We start from the raw sequence: 17,004 nt of genomic DNA on the forward strand, positions 1-17,004 counted from the left end.
TGGAAGAGTGATTAACAACACAGGGTTTTCATTTCGTCAGGACTGAAGCCATAAAAATGGTTGCTGCTAAGGAAGAGAAACCAGAACAAAACTGCATAAGGGATTCCAAAAACACATGTATAAACGCATCATCATAAGTTTGATTAAAAAGTATAGTGGACAGGTGCAGTGGGTAGCTCATGCCTGTAATCCCAGCAGCTCAGGAGGCTGAGGCACGAGTTCAAAGCCAGCCTCAGCAAAAAGCGAGGTGCTAAGCAACTCAGTGAGATCCTGTCTCTAAGTAAAATACAAAATAGGACTGGGGATGTGGCTTCGAGGTCAAATGTCCCTGAGTTCAATCCCCCATCCAAAAAAAAAAAAAAAAAGTATGATACTAACTTGTGAGCCCAGCTGGCAGGGAATGAACTAGAACTGCTACGAATTGATGCTAAGTGCTGTCAAAGGGATAACCCTGTAAACAATGACTTTTGCCTGTGGAACATTCTGTGTCAGTGAAAGAGGGAACTAATCCTGCAGATGTGACTGAGAGACTGCAGCCATTGGTGGCGCCCGTGGAAGGCAGCAGTGATGTGGTAGGATAAAGATCTGGAGTTTTCCAAATGCATTTATGTGACCCAAGTCAATGATAATGACTGTGCAAGAAAAGCTAACGGATGTTGAATATATAAAGAGATAAAGAGGTTGTTCATTTTTTTGAACACTGAACATACCAGCGCAAAGAGATGATCAAAAGTTGGAATATATATTCAGGAAACAGATCACCTCCCAGAAATGGTGGGCCATATCAGTATCTTTTGAAAGGACCTAGGAAGTGCAACAATCCTGGACAGAAAAAGGCTGTCTTCTCCTTTCTCCTGTGATGGAAGTTCCTGACGCAGGTGGAGTCTCTTGTGTCCTTTGATGTCTGCCTCCTCACCTGATTTAGTGTTTGGCATCGAGTCAGCCACACAATAGGGTTTCCTGTAGGTTTCCTGGAGGAAGCAATGGAGGTTAGCTACTCATGGGAGAGTGACTTTGAAGAAGAATAGGACTTGAGGACAGAGTCAGACAGCCTGGGTGAATGAAATTTACCTGACCTAAGCTAACTTTGCCCTCGGGTGACAAAGTGTTGCTCACTTCTAGGTTTTAGAACAATCTCATTGATCTTCAAAGACCTGTAAAGATCTTTATAAGAGATATGCTTGGCTTAAAAAGACAAAGAAAAAGAGGCCCTTGAGAGGGAAATGGATTATAGCAATTGTAAATGGGGTGATAAATTAGATGGTACATTATGAGGCTAACATGTGGCGTATAAAGAAGGTTTCTGACAGCGTAATGAAAACGGCTGAGCACCTTGATTCCACTTGAAGGGAGTTTACATAGTTGACCGAGTGAATGGAAGAACTTACTAGGAGGAAAAATGAAAATAGTTCTGTTTTATAAAATGCCAGCGTTAAAACATTGAAGAGTAATGAACTTATTCTTCTGCTCAAGTTTAAAAGGAAATAAAAATTTGCTGGTGTACCTGCACAAATGGATTTCGGGAAGGAAGCACATCAATAAATACAATCTTTCAGGGAAATGGAGGGTGATATAAATACATCAATTATAACACTAAATGCAAAACGAAATGTCATTAACCCTTATTTAAAAAAAAAAACCACCCACATTTATCTGTTTCTTTGGGGAGGCATAGTAAACACCAAGAGACGTAAAGAGAACGCAAAGTTAGGAAAATAAAATCTTATTATACAAAGGCTACTTTCATGGTATCAGATAAGTAATTTCGTAGCATTAAGCATTAATATAGATAAACAGGGTTATCGCAAATGGCAAACGGTTCATTAAACAACAAACATCTGATCATCCCACATACCAGACAGGAAGAATCGTGAATATGATAGAAGTGTCGAAGGTTCTTTAAGTGTACAATTAGCTAATGCTAATTAAAGGTTAAAGTATTTAGAGAATATAGTTTTAATGCTTTTTTATTTTTTAAGGCTTGTGGGAACAGAGAAATGCTGGGATCTAAAGGGTACTGATGTGTCTACAGTTGAGAGTGTGGAGTGGAACTGGCTGGTTCCTCTGGGAGCCCCCAGGGGTCTTTCCCCCATGCACCTGTTCTCTGGATCTGCAAGGAATTGGTTCAGGGAAGCCTTGGGGATAAAATCCTCCCTGCTGATGAGATGAGGGGGTTGATGAAGCGTGGAGTTGAGTGTGGTCAGCCTGAAACCAGTGGCTGCCCAGGGGTGGATCTGCTAGTGGGAACCGGCAGGAGCCCTCGGGGCCTTCATATATGGTTGGGAAAGAAGGGCTTGGAGAAGGAAAGTCTGTTTTTGGTCTTCTCTATTATTAAGCATTGACATTATTTAGATTATTAGAAATCAATTTCCTAGCTAAGTAGAGTGTTTTGTTTTTTTGTGTGTTTTGTTTTTAAGATTATAGAGTGTGGATTGGTTGGAGAGCTGTGTGGGCTACCCACCAACAGCATCAGCATCTCCTGAATCAGAATCTGCATTTTAACAAGATCCCCAAGTGACAGGGGAACACAGTAAAGTTGGAGGAGACTGACATGGTGGCAGATAACATAGGCTTTAGCATGGATCAGGCAGGCTTCAGATTCCAGCTCCCACCTTGACCTTGGGCAGCTTTCTCAAACATTTCCAATCCTCTACATCTTCATGGGTCAGTAGGGATAATGATGGTCCTTATCCCTTAGAGCTATTTTAAATGTGATACTGTATGTGAGCCACTTAGCTTTTACCATTGCTCACTAACTGCTAGTCATTTGTTAGTAGTAATGAGAGGTACAATAAAAATTTGGATAAAAGAATCACGTTAACTTGTAGCCTAACGCAGAGGTTGTTCACATATTGGTTTACTGTTGTATTGGATTTTTGTAGTTTTGATCATACATGGCCTATAATTTTACGTCTGTTTTTATCACTTATGAATATAGCATAAGTATTTTTCTGTATTAAATTAATCTGGGAGAACAAATAGAGCCATGCGCTGCTTCATGACGGGGTGAGTTCTGAGAAAGGCTCTGTCGGTGGGTTGCATGCAAACAGAACAGAGAGCTCAGGCAGGCTCAGAAAGGGAGGGTTACTGGATGGGTTTCCTGATGTAGTCAGGAATTCGGTAACTTGACATGTGGGAGGCTGCTGAGGGTGTAACACTGCATACTGTTTTACAGAAAGGTGTTTAATATTTAGTGCATAAGGAGGAGGAGAACATTTAAACACAGGTTAGAAGGTATAGTACAGATATGTACTGCCCAGTGAGATTTCAGTCAGCAGTGGTCCCCCTATTAATCATATCACCTCGTGGCCTGAGAGCCATCTTGGTTTGTGTAAGTACACTCTGATGGTCACAGAACAGCGTGTTCCTCAACATGTACCCCGGTCATTAAGCCACGGGACTGTGGTGTCCCATAGTCGTTGGTCGGCATCATCAGGGATGATGTACTTGATCGTGTGTCTGCCATACAGTATGTGACGTGCAGGCCTGTGGGTTTGTTTATACCAGCACCACCACAGACAGGTGAGTGATGTGTTGTACTCTGTCCATGTCACTGGGCTCTGGAAATCTCTCCGCTCTCTCATGGTCTTGTGGAACCATCTTTGTGTATGTGGTGTGTCATTCACTGAAACTAAGCCAACCCAGTCAAGCCAGGGACAAGCATTCTCATGGATCATGTCCTTGCCTGTACCTTGGGGGTGGTGTTACCTGGCCTGGCTGGTCATGAGGATGGTCACCAGGATGTGGAAACAGCTGGTAGAAGGTAGAATGCTGTCCATGTCAGTTGCCGAGAGCAGGTTGTATTAAAATGTAGGAAGAACCTAGTGACATATTTACCTGTCAACTCTACCTGTCAACTTCACTTCCTAAGGAAGTAGTTTAGGATGTACACAGTGGTTCAGCTGTGGGTGTCTTTGTGGCCTCATTGTTTAGAGTGGCACAACATGGGAGCTGACAAAACGTTCACTCCTGGGGTGAGCTGCCTCATCAGTGTCGTGAGGTGCTGAACACGCCATGAGAAGGGGGCTGCAGACCTATGCTCTGTCACACGGTGCCCCTAGCCACCTGTAGTTAGTTAAATTTAGTTAAGATGAAATTAAAATGAAAACTTCAGTTTCTCAGCCACACGGGGTCCATTTCAGGTGCTCAGGAGTGGCTACCATATTGGATAGCACAGATGGAGAGCGTGTCCATCACTGCAGAAAGTCCTAGCAGACAGAATTGCCCTAGAAGAATAAACCTTACATGGAAAGAGGATTCTTAGGAAACAGAATGGTTCAAATTAGTAAGGTGTAGGCAGTATAAATCACGCCATGGGGCTTGGACACAGCCTGCCATTTCTTTATTTTTCTAAATTCAGCCAAATTTGGCCGTAGGTGTCCCCCAGACACCACGAGGTAGAGATTTGGGCTCAGTCTGCGGTTGAGTCCCCTCCTTCTCCTGTGGGTTCTGTCAGGACTCCTGGGTGCCAGGCTGGTTGTTGGTGTCATTATGGCTTTTTGTTCCAAAGCCCATCGCCTAGCATTGGCTCTTACGTTTCCAAACTCTTTAATCCACCACTTTTCCTCTGAATTTTACGGCAGCAGTTTTCAAGGGTTGGTGGAGAAGAAGCCGCTCTACCCTCTCCCTCTTCCGGTGGGTTGGGAATTGAGGTGGGCAAAGGCTGGAAACCGAACAGCAACTTCCCTGACTCCTCCCATCCATTTGCCAGTGCCCGCAGGCCCTGGTGGACGCTACAAGAGGGTGTCATGGCAACCTGCCCCTCCTGGCAGCATGAGGCCTCCTGCACCCTGGTCTGGTGTCCAGATCAAGAGGCCCCTTGTCTCTTTTTGGGTATTTAGCAAACAGTCTGGCCGGCTGGGCTGGGAAGGAATGCTCTCTCCCAGCCTGGTCCTTCCCCACAGCTAAATGCAGCCTTAGGGGGGGTGTTTGCTGTCTGGCTGTGTCTGTAGACAGTTTCTCAGGAAAGCTCCCAATTCACCCTTCAAAGCCCAGCCAGCGAGTCTCCTTTTCTAAAAACAGCCCTAACATATTCCCCTCCCGGTACAGAATTAGTCTCAGCTTTTAAACAGCTGCGGCTACCTTATATTCCTTCATGTTGAGTGTAACACCCAGTTTTGAAATTATTTATGGGTGTTCCCTACATTTGAATGGCCATTAAACCCTAAACGATCCTAAAAGTAACCTAAGTGCTTTCAAAAGTATACTTTTCAATTACTTTAAATTCTGGAATTTTTCAAGGATCACGAAAGAACTGAGAATACCGTGACAAACTCGAATGTGCCAAACACAGATCTACTAGGTTTTTAACGTGTGCCGCTTAAACTCAGATTTGCTTTTGAAAAGAAAATTGGATCGCTGATGCCGTCAAAGACTTGCCATGATCCCGTTCCTTTCTATCCCACCCTAGAGGTCACCACTGTCCTCAAGCTGGTATGTATCCTTTCTGTCCATGTTTTTGATCTTTTACCACTGACCTGTGCGCCTACATCCAGTGCATTCCATTTTAACTGTGATGCTTTAGAAAACTAGCGCGCTGCCTGCATTTTTGGCACGGACTTCTCACTTGGTCTTACAGGCCTGAGGTCCATCCCGTTGCCACACAGAGATGTGGTTTATTTTAACGGTGGAGTATTCCAACTGTGTGGATGTCCTCGTTCGTTTATTCTCCTCTCCGCAAGACGGTTAGGTTATTATAGCCACACGACAGTGAAAACCCTGTTCGCGGCAGCAGGACTTTCTCTGGGATAATCATCACTCTCAAAGTGGATCTGCTGATCAAAGGCTCTGCGCGTTTTCAACCTGAGCAGGTGCTGTCGCCGTCTCTAGGAGGCGGTCCCACCCCCTGGCACTCCCATCCTCCACTGGTGGTTTAGGAGAACACCTGTCTCCCCGCATCTCTTCCAACCTCGGGCATTGGAGTTCTGATTTAGTTTCCCCAAGGTACACACTGGTGACTTGCTGTGGTTTGAGTTTTTGCCTCCCCCTGATTTCTAACTGGGGTATGTGGTAGGCTGAGGCCAGGCTGGCCCCGGAAGTGGATATGCGGGTGGAAACCGAGACCACAGAGCACAGGCAGGTTAGAGGTGGTGGCTGCAGTGTGGGCTATGCAAGAATTTCCCAGCCTGAACTCTGGAGCTTAGGGCGGCGGGGGGGTGGGGTACGGTTTCCTTTTACGTGGATTTTGGGGTTGCACTTGGAGGCCTCTGAAAGAAGTGTGCCCCACTGTGAGAAAGCCAGCAAAGCAATGGGGGTCCTGCTTGGCTTCCAGCAGGGGTGTGGAGGAGTGATGTTTCAGGGCAGACTCAGGACCTGGAGGCCAGGCTGAGTGACCCTGGGTCTGTTGCAGAAGCCAGTGCCTCAGGGGTGTGCTGTACCTGCAAAAGAAAGTTAAGTCTAATCCCAGGCTCATTGCATTTTGGGTGCAAGGGGATGAGATTACACATGGAGGGTGCTTCGCTCAGTGCTGACACTTTGTGAACACTCACTGTGTGCTTTGTAATCCGAGCTCTGAGCCTGGGCTTGAGGGTTAGGTGTGGCATTAATTTCAGAATCCCCAGTGCTGCAATGGGGTGGGTACTCTGAAAATGTTTGTTGAATGACTGTGTGAGTTTCTACTTAGTGACTCTTCAGTTGGCTTCAGTTTGTACAGCTTGTAAGAGCACTGAGAATTCAGGAGGCTGAGGCAGGAGGATCAGGAGTTCAAAGCTGGCTTTAGCGATTAAATAAAGTCTTAAGCAACTTACCGAGACCCTAACTCTAAGGAAAATACTAAGAACGGCTGGGAATGTGGCTCAGTGGTTGAGAATATTTTTAATGAGGAACTGCTACTGTGGTCTTAAAGCAGAGATGAAGACTGTTGATTTACCTTTGTCTTGAAATTTCTAATCACCAGCCATGAACTTGAAATTAGATTTTTTTTTGTGACTCTTTGTTTTCATATGGCCTTTAAAAAATGTATTCTTCTTATACTTTGGATGAACAGGGTCATATGACCCACAGGCCCAACCTGTGTGGCCACCATGAGGACTAAGTGTCCCATGATAATTTTTCATATGTGGCTGTGAGGGGGCTCCTAGCTGCTCTGGGAGGCTCTGAAAGCATCCTGGGCTCTCTGCAGTGCCTCCTCTCAAATGCCTTCCTACTGTGGAGCCTTGGAGATTTGCACAGGAAGTGCCCTTTCTCCAAGGATATTTAGGGGAAGACACTGAGGGTTCCCTCTCCTGTCGTGCAGTTTCGTGCACTGGAGAGGTGGAGGGTGGGAGCAGAATGGAAAGAAATGGAAATGTCTTCAGACTCCTAGGACATGCATCCTAGGACACCACAGGAAGGACAGTAGGTGGATTAAGAACTCAGTGTGGGCGGGGAACCGAACAGGGCGAGAGGCTGGTTTCATAAAATGTATTAAGAACCGGTGCCTCTCAGAAACGGTGCTCTGCGTGAAGATATGGAAATAATGTGGCAAAGACTCAATCGAAAAAGGGCTTAATCAAAAAATATCTCAGAGCCAGGGAGAAGGGAGTGGAGTCATACACTGAACAGGCGGTCAGAACTGTGGGGGGCCGGAAGCCAGCATCAAGGACGAGGGCCTGAAATTCCATTGGAATCCCTTTTTAACTACTGTCTCCTTGCATTGCCTGAGATTGGGGGGATGAACGTATTTGTGGTGTGTGTGTGTGTGTGTGTGTACCTGCATACCCTGGTCCTAGGAAGAAATTCAACACTGGCTCCGAGAGGTCCTCACACTGCACTCTTCTATCTGGGGTTGTCTCACTGTTTTGTTTTAAAGAACAATTGCTGTTACTCTTGTGTAAGGTGATGTGGTAGGTGTGGTTGTACGTCCAGAGTTTCCCCCGGACCTTAAGTAATTCAGAGTTTGTCAAGAGAGGGGAAATGAGGGCACAGGTGTCAGAGCTGGGTGCTGTATGATAGGTGCTGCGTGAGGGATTCCAGGATGGCTCGGGATGGTCCCAGGGCCGGGCAAGTGTGCGTTTGACAGCCGTATGTTAGTTCTGCTAGAGTCTTACAAAACAGAGGGAGGCAGATAGAAAGAGGACATAACTTGGCTGTGAGTACTCTTCCTGCTAATGGTGTTTCCCATTATTAGGCACTTACTGTATCCCAGGCCTGGTTTTGTCCAACCCCTTCCAGATCCATAAAAGGCAGGGACTCTCGAGATCATAACTTGACCCCACAGGAGACGGAGTCTCAGAGAGACTGAGCAGCTTGCTGGGACTTGGGCAAGAGCTGGGCTGTCAACCTCGGCTTTTCCCGCTCCCAGCAGCCCCTGCTCTGGTGCTGGGTGGTGATGAGCAGGGCAGAGCCTCCCTGGGGAGGCAGAGTAGACCCCAGGGCCTGGCCTGAGGACCACACAGGCTCTGGAGGCACGTGGGGCCTGGATCTGGAGACCTTGGAGAGCAGTTTCACTTGAGCGGCCAGGAATAGAAGCTGGGCATGCAAATGAGGGTTGAGAAATGGGGCTGGGGAGGAAGTGGAGGCAGCGAGGCGAAACCCATTCCCGGGGCCCTGGGCTCCCAGGCTTGGTTACTGTGGACCAGAAAACTAATGGAAACTGAAAATAAGAGAAATCAAGAAGTTGAGCTCCTGACGTTGGGTCACTTGTTTTTACTTGATCCATGAGGCCATGAGGAAAGCATTATTCTCTATGCTCTCACCACCATCTTATGAAAGAAATCACGTTTTAATAGGACAGTGGAGCGGCAGGTCATCCCCAGAAGACAAGGCCATTCTCTGCGTGGAACGCAGCCAGTGCGGGGAAGCGCTCCCTCTTAACCGGCCCCTCATTTTCTACCCTGTCGCTGACCAGTGAAGGCGTCGTCACCGACAGGGTGTTCTGGTAGGACACATGGGGACGTCGCTGGTAGAGACTGTTCCACCCGGAGGCTGATGCGAGGGAGGAGGCTCTGGGCAGGTGGGAGGATGTGGGCAGGTGGTGTCCAGGTGTGTGGGTAGTTAGGCTTCAGGGGACGGGTTTCTAGAGCAGGGAGGCTCCGGTGTGTGTTGAGGAACTGGGGAGACCTCTGTGACGTCTCGGAGTGAAGAATGCCTGAGAAAGGAGAAGGGGAGACAGGTCAAAGGAGTGGACCTACTTTTTTTTTTTCTTTAGCACCTGCCAGGTGTGCCTTAGGTGAGAAGTGGCACTGAATGTTCCTAGAATATCTCTGGGCACAGGGACAACATTTCTCCATTTCACAGAGGGGGAAACCAGAGCTCTGGGTGTTCCATGCCTGCATCTCTTCACAACCAAGTCGCAGAGTTGGGGTTCACACCGAGTCTGGCACGTGGTGCCGTTGTCAGCCTGGACCCTAACCCTAGGGCGGCACTGATGTGCTCTCCTGCAGCTTTTTCTCAATAACTTTGATTCATTCGGAGTGACAGTAGTGACGTGTCTAGGTGCTGCGGTGTTTCCCTTTGAAACTCGTGCAGTTGGTTGCCTTGTGACGATCGTGGTTGGTTCGGTTCCTGGTCAGTGGCAGAGTGGCCTCCGTCATGTACAGATCTGCATTTGATGAGCCGTCTTTCCCAGAGTGCATCTGGAGTGTCCCCCGAGTGTCCCCAACCCAGCTGCACCGTGGAGTCTGTGCGGCTTCCTCGAGGAGGGCATAGACCTGGGAGTTTCTGCCCCTGGGGAAACTGAGGCTCAGAAAGAGGGCAGCAGATGCAAGTGTGGCCAGGCTCCTAGCCCTGGCCCCGGCCTTGTCCACCCAGGCTCTTCCTGCGGCCACCACGGATCGGTGGCGTGAACCCCAGGGGGCTTCCCTGAACACTCATAATGGAACCTTTGAACAGCTGCCCAAGGCCGGTTTTCAGATTTTCAGCCCTGTTTTCCTCTTCTGATGGAAGCGCTGACTGACTAGCTGGTTAATGGGTCCCCGGATCTCCAGGCCACTGAACTTCCTAATTTTCAGGCATTATCCATGGAGAAAATCCGCTCTGCAGAAGCTCGTGTTTGACTTAATGAGCTCAGTCAAAGGCATCCTCAGGTTGTGGGCAGCGGCTCTGATCGCCGGGATGGGGTTTGGTTTCCACGCGGCGGGAGGAGGGGAAAGGCTTTGGCCATGATTTATTAATCACTTCCTTGGCCGAGTGGCTCGCCTGACTCCCCTGGGAGCCCTGGTGTGGAGGCTGCTCGGGATCAGCCTCAGCAAGGACTCCTGGTCTTAGGGTAGCCTGTGCCGTTTCCTGGGCTTGGTTTCTGGAAGTTTCTGCTCTGACGGGCAGCCATGTGGTGGGACCAGGGCTGCTCACCCAGAGTCAACCCTTTTCTGCTTTCAGAGCAGCCCGTGGGTTCTTTCTTGGCAGAACGAGCTCCTCCAGGGACGGGGCACTGGGGCCCACGTGCACGGGTGGAGGTCTCTCAGCGAGACGCCCTGATAAAATATCGACACCACTGACTTGGTACCAAGCAAGTCCTGGATGGTTTGTTTTAAAAGCCTTAACGACACCTCGGCCATGAGGATGCCGGCTGGTTGGCTGAGCCTGCTCTTCTGGGAGCGAAGCAGCCATGTGGGGGAAGGGCCCACAGCCTGGGTGCCTTCCTGCCATCGTCTCCCGAGTCCTCTCAGGTAGGGGTGGCACTTGGAATGGTGTCTCCCCAAAAGACTCACGCAAGCCCTCGCCCCTGGCACCTGTGAATGCCACCTGACCTGGGTGTGGGGCCTTTTCGGGTGTCACTGGTTAAGATGATCATTCTGCATGAGGGTGGCCCTGATGCCCACCGTGGGTGTCTTTTTAATGAGAGCAGCCATACAGACCCAGGCCCAGGGAAGACACCACCTGAAGACAGAGGAAGAGCCTGGAGTGCTGTACACACAGGCCACGGGATGCCAAGGATGACCAGAAGCCCCAAGCTGGAGAGGCCAGGGATCATTCTCTCCCAGAACTTTCAGAGGGACAACAGTCCTGCCAATCCCTGGACTTTGCATTCCCAGCCTCCAGAACTGCAAAATTGTGGATTTCTGGTGGAAATTGTTATGGCAGCCCTTGGAAAGATCTCGGTAGGACAATGTAGAAGGGCACTAACCCCATTTTACAGATGTGCAAATCAAGGCTCAGAGGGGGCTAAGCTTCCTGCCTCAGTTCTCTCAGCTCACGAGTGGAGACAGATCCTGTCGCCACCACCAAGTGTGTGCTCTCACCTGTACCACTGAGCAGGCGAGGTGGAAAATTTCTGATGCCAGTTATCTAGGACACCTTCATGAGCAGTGTCGCCTCCCAGGGAGGGAGGTTGCCCAGTTGCAGTGCAGATTTGCACCAGTTCCTGGATTCGCTCAGAAGTTTCCCTAAGTGACCTGGGGAGCATTTGCGTTCGCTGAGGGGACATGGGCTGCTTTGCTTTCAGCCCAGCTGGTCTAAGTGTGGGGTGGAGGTTTGATGCCATTTCTCCCCATCCATGAGGAATGGGGGTGATCAAGGACCAAGCCCCATGCTAGAGAAGTCAGCCCGCCTGCCCCAAGTCTGTAGCTGCAGAAGGTGACAACCAAAGGAAGCCATCTCTTTCTAATCTTTCTGCTCCTGCCGCTACCCTCACCCCACAGCTGGGAGGAACAGAAGTTAGCAGGTGCCAGAGCATTGGGACGCTGGGGGGCAGTGACATCACCTCTTGGAATTGTTATGGGCTGAATTATGTCCCCCCAGAATTCATTTGTGGAAGCCCTCACCCCAGTCCAGCAGAATGTGGTTCTGTTTGGAGACAGAGCCTCTTAAAGGCTATTTAGGATGGGTGCAGTGACGTACACCTGTAATCCAGGAAGATTGCAAGTTCCAGGCCAGCCTCAGCAACTTAGCAAGACCCTGTCTCAAAATAAAATATAAAAAGGGCTGGGGATGTGGCTCAGTGGTAGAGCACCCCAGGCTTTATCCCCAGTGTGGGTGGTAGAGGTTATTCAGGTAAAATGAGGTCATGTGGGAGGGCTCTAATCCTGTGTAACTGGTGTCCTCCTAAGAAGAGGGAAATTGGGCACGTAGAGAGATACCAGGGTGTTCCCTACAGAGCAAAGGTCATGTGAGGACACAGCAAGAAGGTGGCCGTCTGTCTGCAAGCCAAGCAGACAGTCTTCAGGAGAAATCAACCCTGCCCACACCTTGATCTTGGACTTCCAGTCACCAAACTGAGAGACAATAAAGTTCTGTTGTTCAAGTGACCCAGACTATGGCACTGTGTTAGGGCAGCCCTAGGGAGCCAATACAGACACTCGAAAGGTGAATCTGGCAGCAGGGGCCATGGAGTGACACTGGACATTAGTGAGTGGGGACGTCTCACATGTGTAGAGCAGACAGGGCCCGGAAATCAGGTACTAGAACGGGCCAGGGAAGCAATCCAGGAGGACCCCAGGTTCCTGCCTGATGGGTGCTGGCTCCACACACCGGGTGTCAGGGACGCTGGTGGAGCCGGTGGCCTAGGGAGGAAGACAAGGAGCTGAGGGTGGGAAGATGGCCTGAGGCAGGGGGATTGTGTGTTAGGAGCTGGGAGGAGAGATCTGGCAGGGGTGGAGATCTGGCCAGCTCCAGCGTCTGGGTGACAGGTGGGTCTGGGGCACCAGGGAGAGCACGTGTGGGGGACCTGGAGCTTTGCTGAGCTCGGCACAGCCCAGGTAGTAAGGGAAGGTGCTTCCAGAGGAGGCTAAGAAAGGAGAAGACCAGAGCCCGGAGCAGAGAGCCGCGGGGAAATGTTTGGAGATGCATCGGGACAAGGCTGGGCAGGGGAAAGGCTGGGAACCATCAGTGGGCTGTGGGATTCCAAGGGAGAGTGGAGGGCCCAGAGCCACGGGGGCTTGGCCATTTTTTGTTTTAATGGGAGGTTTTGAAATTGGTGGTAGAGGAGCTGGGGCTGGGACTCAGTGGTGGAGCACTTGCCTGGCATGCATGAGGTACTGGCTTCCATCCTCAGTACCACATAAAAATAAAATAAAGGTGTTGTATATATATAAAAATATATATACAAAAAATTTAAAAAACAGAAATTTGTGGTAGATACAATATTATGAAATCTGAAAGAAAACAGGGAAGAGGTTCCCTCCCTCATTCCTGCTCACCTCTCTGGCAAGTTAGCAGTTACCAGTTCTCCAGCTCCGAGGACACTGCCCCCTGATGTGTACACGGTTCCCGTGGTAGCTGTTCATGTATGAGTGTGTGTGTGAATCTGAGTTTAACTTTGCAGAATTCGTAGCCTAGCACGCATGTTGTTCTGTAAGTAGAGGTGTTTATTGATTGGAATTTTTATTATTTTGAAAAAAGAAATACACCAGATGGTTCAGTATTTAAAATGCACACAAACACTGGATGAAAAGTCCTCCTTTCGCTCTGATCCAGCCCCCCCAATCTCCTTCCTGCGGGCACCTCAGCCTTGCTCTGTTTGGGTTGCTTGTTTGTTTACTCAGTGGATTTCAGAGATCTCTGTCAGAACAGAAAGAACGTCCTCATCCTGGGTTTTGGGGTCCATAGTATTCTGTGATAGGATATACCACAAATCGTTGCACCAGTCTCCTGTTAGTAGACAGGTGGTTCACATCTTTGCTGTGACAAACATTATTTTGTTTGATGGCTTTATACATATGTCATTCTAAATACATGGAATCGTTGATTTGAGGAGTTAAGTGCATTTGTAATTTGGATGATTGCTGCCTGATTGTTCTCTAGGGAAGCTGTATGAATTTACCCCCCACCAGCAGTACCTAATGTGCCAGTTTTCCCACTGCTTTCCAACCCACTGTGTTATCACACATTTTGATCCTACTAGGTATCTATTGTATTTCTCTTATAACAAGTGAGCATCTTTTAAGAAGAGCAGGAACCACTGTAGTTTTTTTTTCTACAAGCTGCTTATAGCCTTTCCTTATTTTTTCTGCTGAGTAATTAGTCATATTCTTATTGATTTGTAGGAGCTACTTACATATTAAGGAAATCAATCCTTTGTGATACGAGTTGCAGAGGCTATTTTCCCTTTGTAGTCAGATTTATTAGTCCTTTTTTTCATGGCTTCTGAACTTCATACCACAGTTAGGAAGGCCTTCCTTACTCCAAAATTACATAAAGATATTGTGTCCACCTGTGACTAAAAATCTATACACAAAAAAATTAAAAATTACATATGAAGAAGCAACGTTGATTTACTTTTCCTACTTAAGTCTTTCACCCATTTGGAATTATTTTGGTTTTATGTGTGAGTGAGGGACCTGGTGATATCTTTTTTCCCAGGTGGCTACTCCGTTGTTCTGATCATTCATTGAATGGCCCATTCTTGCTCACTGATCTGATTGGTGTGTGACCATATCATCACAAACTTCGTGTGTTCAGGCAGCGCACATTTGATCATCATAGTCTCTGGGTCAGGAGTCTGAGCGCTGCTTAGTGACCTCTCTGGAGGCCAAGATCAAGATGCCCTGAGGAAGGTGGTTGGCAGAGTTGGTTTCCTTGCAGCCTCTGGGTTAAAGGCCTCCTTGTCTTGCTGGCTGTCAGCTGGAGGCTGCTCTAGTTCCTTGTTATTGTGAGTCCCCAGTGGGGCCTCTTTTTTTATCAAGTCAGCTTTAAGAAAGACCCCAGTGTGGCGGGAACCACAGTATGGCCATCTGGTCACATTTATCTTATCCTGTCGATTAGAAGGAGGTCCCCTCCACATGTGGGGGAAGAGGATCACCTGTGGGCACCATGCCAGGAGGCAGAGACCATGCAGGGGCCATGAGGGTCATCCTGCAACGCTGTCTTAATTAGGCTTTGCGTCTCTGTGTGTGCTGGGACCTCTCAGCTTCGCAGGAGGGAGGAGGGAGAGAAGCCCACTGAGAGTTGGGAAGTGGGTGCCGTCCAGCTGAGCGCATCTTTCCGAGTCCCTGGCCTTGGAGCCCGGCCCTGGCTGGCTGTGGACTTCATTTCACCGAGGCCCTTTGGCTTCATTCCTTGGCTGAACTTGATACAAGGGCTTCACGTCTCCAGGCTGAGAGGACCTAGGAACTGCTTGGGCGCAGGGGAGGCTCACAGCCTCGCTTCAGTGCACCTGGCCTTGAAGTTCCGAGCTTTATGAGGGATCGTGCTCATGTGGGTAACTAGGCTTTCTGGATGCACCACGACTGTAACTGAGGACAGGCGTGCGGTTCCACGTGGGCACACTGTCCTGGTGGGAAGCAGCGGGTCACCGGAGGGGCAGGGATGTGTTGGAGGTGCTGACGGGCAGGGTAGCCGCCTCCTGGCAGGACAAGAGCCTGCAGAAGAGGCATCTGGAGGAAGGCTGGAAATGCCGGCAGCTGTATTTTCTCCATTCTTTCTGTTTTCCCCACATTTCCGTAAGTCAATTTCGCTACCCACAGTTTGCAGCCAAAAAAAAAAAAAAAAATCACCACCGTTCCCTTTCCCAAAAGTCGTTATGGATTGATTGGCCTGCTGAGTGGAGAGAATTTCAACTGGAATTTAAAAGGGATGAGTTAAAGAAAGTTAAAACAAACAGCAGCAAGCCTAGTGCTAGCGATGTGCACTTGGGCTCTGAGCTTTGCAGGGTAGGATGGTGTCCCCATTCCTGACGGAAGGACGCAGGAGGGGCCGAGCCAGAGAACTGGCCAGGAAGAGAGAGCCCCAGGGCAGTTTCCAAAAAACTGGAAGGTGTGAAGCCAAGAAGGAGCATTTTGGTGGCCCTGAGGGTACTGGGTGTTTCTCAGAGCACATGAGCCTGGACGGGGCCCAGGGCCATCCATGAAGGGGACCCTTTCTGGAACCAGGCAGCGGTAACTGGCTGGTGCTGGTGGAGGGGTCTCTTTTTCCTGGGAGAATAGGGTGCTGGGACTGTGTCCTGAAGCAGAAAAGGGATGGTCTCAGTCGGGGGCTGCCTGGCTGGGGTGACGTGGGCCACACACTTGCCAGGTGGTGTTTTAAACTTGTTATGCGTGGCCACAGGGCCGAGTTTGAACTTGGAGGTGTACGTGGTTAGATCCTAGTCCCTCTGCCATCTGGGTGGGCACAGTCGTGGGGATAAGTTCTGTGTGCCCAGCTCTTCCCTAGGTGCAGAGGGTCAGTGTCCTGGGGGGAAGGAGGAGGCAGGGACTTTGGCTGGTGGGGCAGGACAGTTCTCCCACAGCTGGTGATGGGCGCTGGCTGCGGGTGGAGGGTGCTCAGAGGAGATTGTGCCTGGGAAGGAGATGGGGGAGGAGGGTTTCCCCAGGAATGTGGACAGTCGGGAGGGGGATGTTGGTATATCCTGCATCCTCACTTCCCTGTCTTCTGGGCCAGTGGATGAATGTGGTTTCATTCACATCCAGCTCACTGAGATCCAGGCATTGGGTTAGCCCTTGGGACTGGCAAGGTGAGCAACAGTCTGTTCTCTCCAGTAATTCCTTTTGGTTGGGCTGGAGAAGAATACTTTCAAGAATCTGAGATGAAGTTGGAATAAATGAGATTTACTCTTTCTCAAAGAGTCTGTTTTAGCTGAATTGTGTTGTGTGGTAAGTTTGTGTGTGTGTGTGTGTGTGTATGTGCTGCTTTGGCTTTTAATTCTTCTTGGAGTCTTGGAAACTTGCATACTGAGAACATATTTATAAACTTTTGGGGGATTGTTATTGGTCTGTTGAAACTCAAGCTGAAATTTAGTACCTCATGAGACAGGAGGATCACAAGTTCAAAGTCAGCCTCAGCAACTCAGTGAGGCCCTAAGCAGCTTAATGAGACCCTGACTCTAAATAATTAAAATATAAATAGGGCTGGGGATGTGGCTCAGTGGTCAAGCACCCCTGAATTCAATCCCCTATATCAAACAACAAACAAAAACTGCATTACTCAGGTACATGTTATGGCTGTTGAGTGATTTTCAGAAACTGCTAGAAGTAGTTAGCCATTGGGGATTCAGGCTTGCTTTCTTATGTGTTTCTCTGCTACCTCATCAAGTAAGATGACTGCTTGAGTACCAGCCATGGCATCTGAATTCCCGCTGGAGGAAGGCAATAGGAAGAATCCTTCTTGGAACACCGAGGCAGAACTTCTACCCAATTCCATTAGCCAAAACTT

General features: G+C 49.0%; 1 protein-coding gene across 3 annotated transcripts in view; it reads left to right on the forward strand.

The window, feature by feature from the left end:
- Ldlrad3 (low density lipoprotein receptor class A domain containing 3) overlaps nucleotides 1-17,004 on the forward strand; it is a 225,660-nt gene that overhangs the window by 9,045 nt on the left and 199,611 nt on the right. Inside the window, exon 1 of one of the 3 annotated variants that reach the window (XM_046456112.2) lies at nucleotides 8,493-8,857. The exons of the other annotated variants lie outside the window; for them this stretch is intronic. The gene's annotated coding sequence lies outside the window, so the exon portion shown is untranslated. Of the gene's footprint in view, nucleotides 1-8,492; nucleotides 8,858-17,004 lie in introns of those variants that run through there. 3 annotated transcript variants of the gene reach the window in all.

Source organism: Marmota monax, unplaced genomic scaffold (genome assembly GCF_021218885.2).
Source record: "Marmota monax isolate L192 unplaced genomic scaffold, Marmota_monax_Labrador192_F-V1.1 WCK01_AAM20220418_F8-fsc00047, whole genome shotgun sequence".
Lineage (NCBI taxonomy): Eukaryota > Metazoa > Chordata > Mammalia > Rodentia > Sciuridae > Marmota > Marmota monax.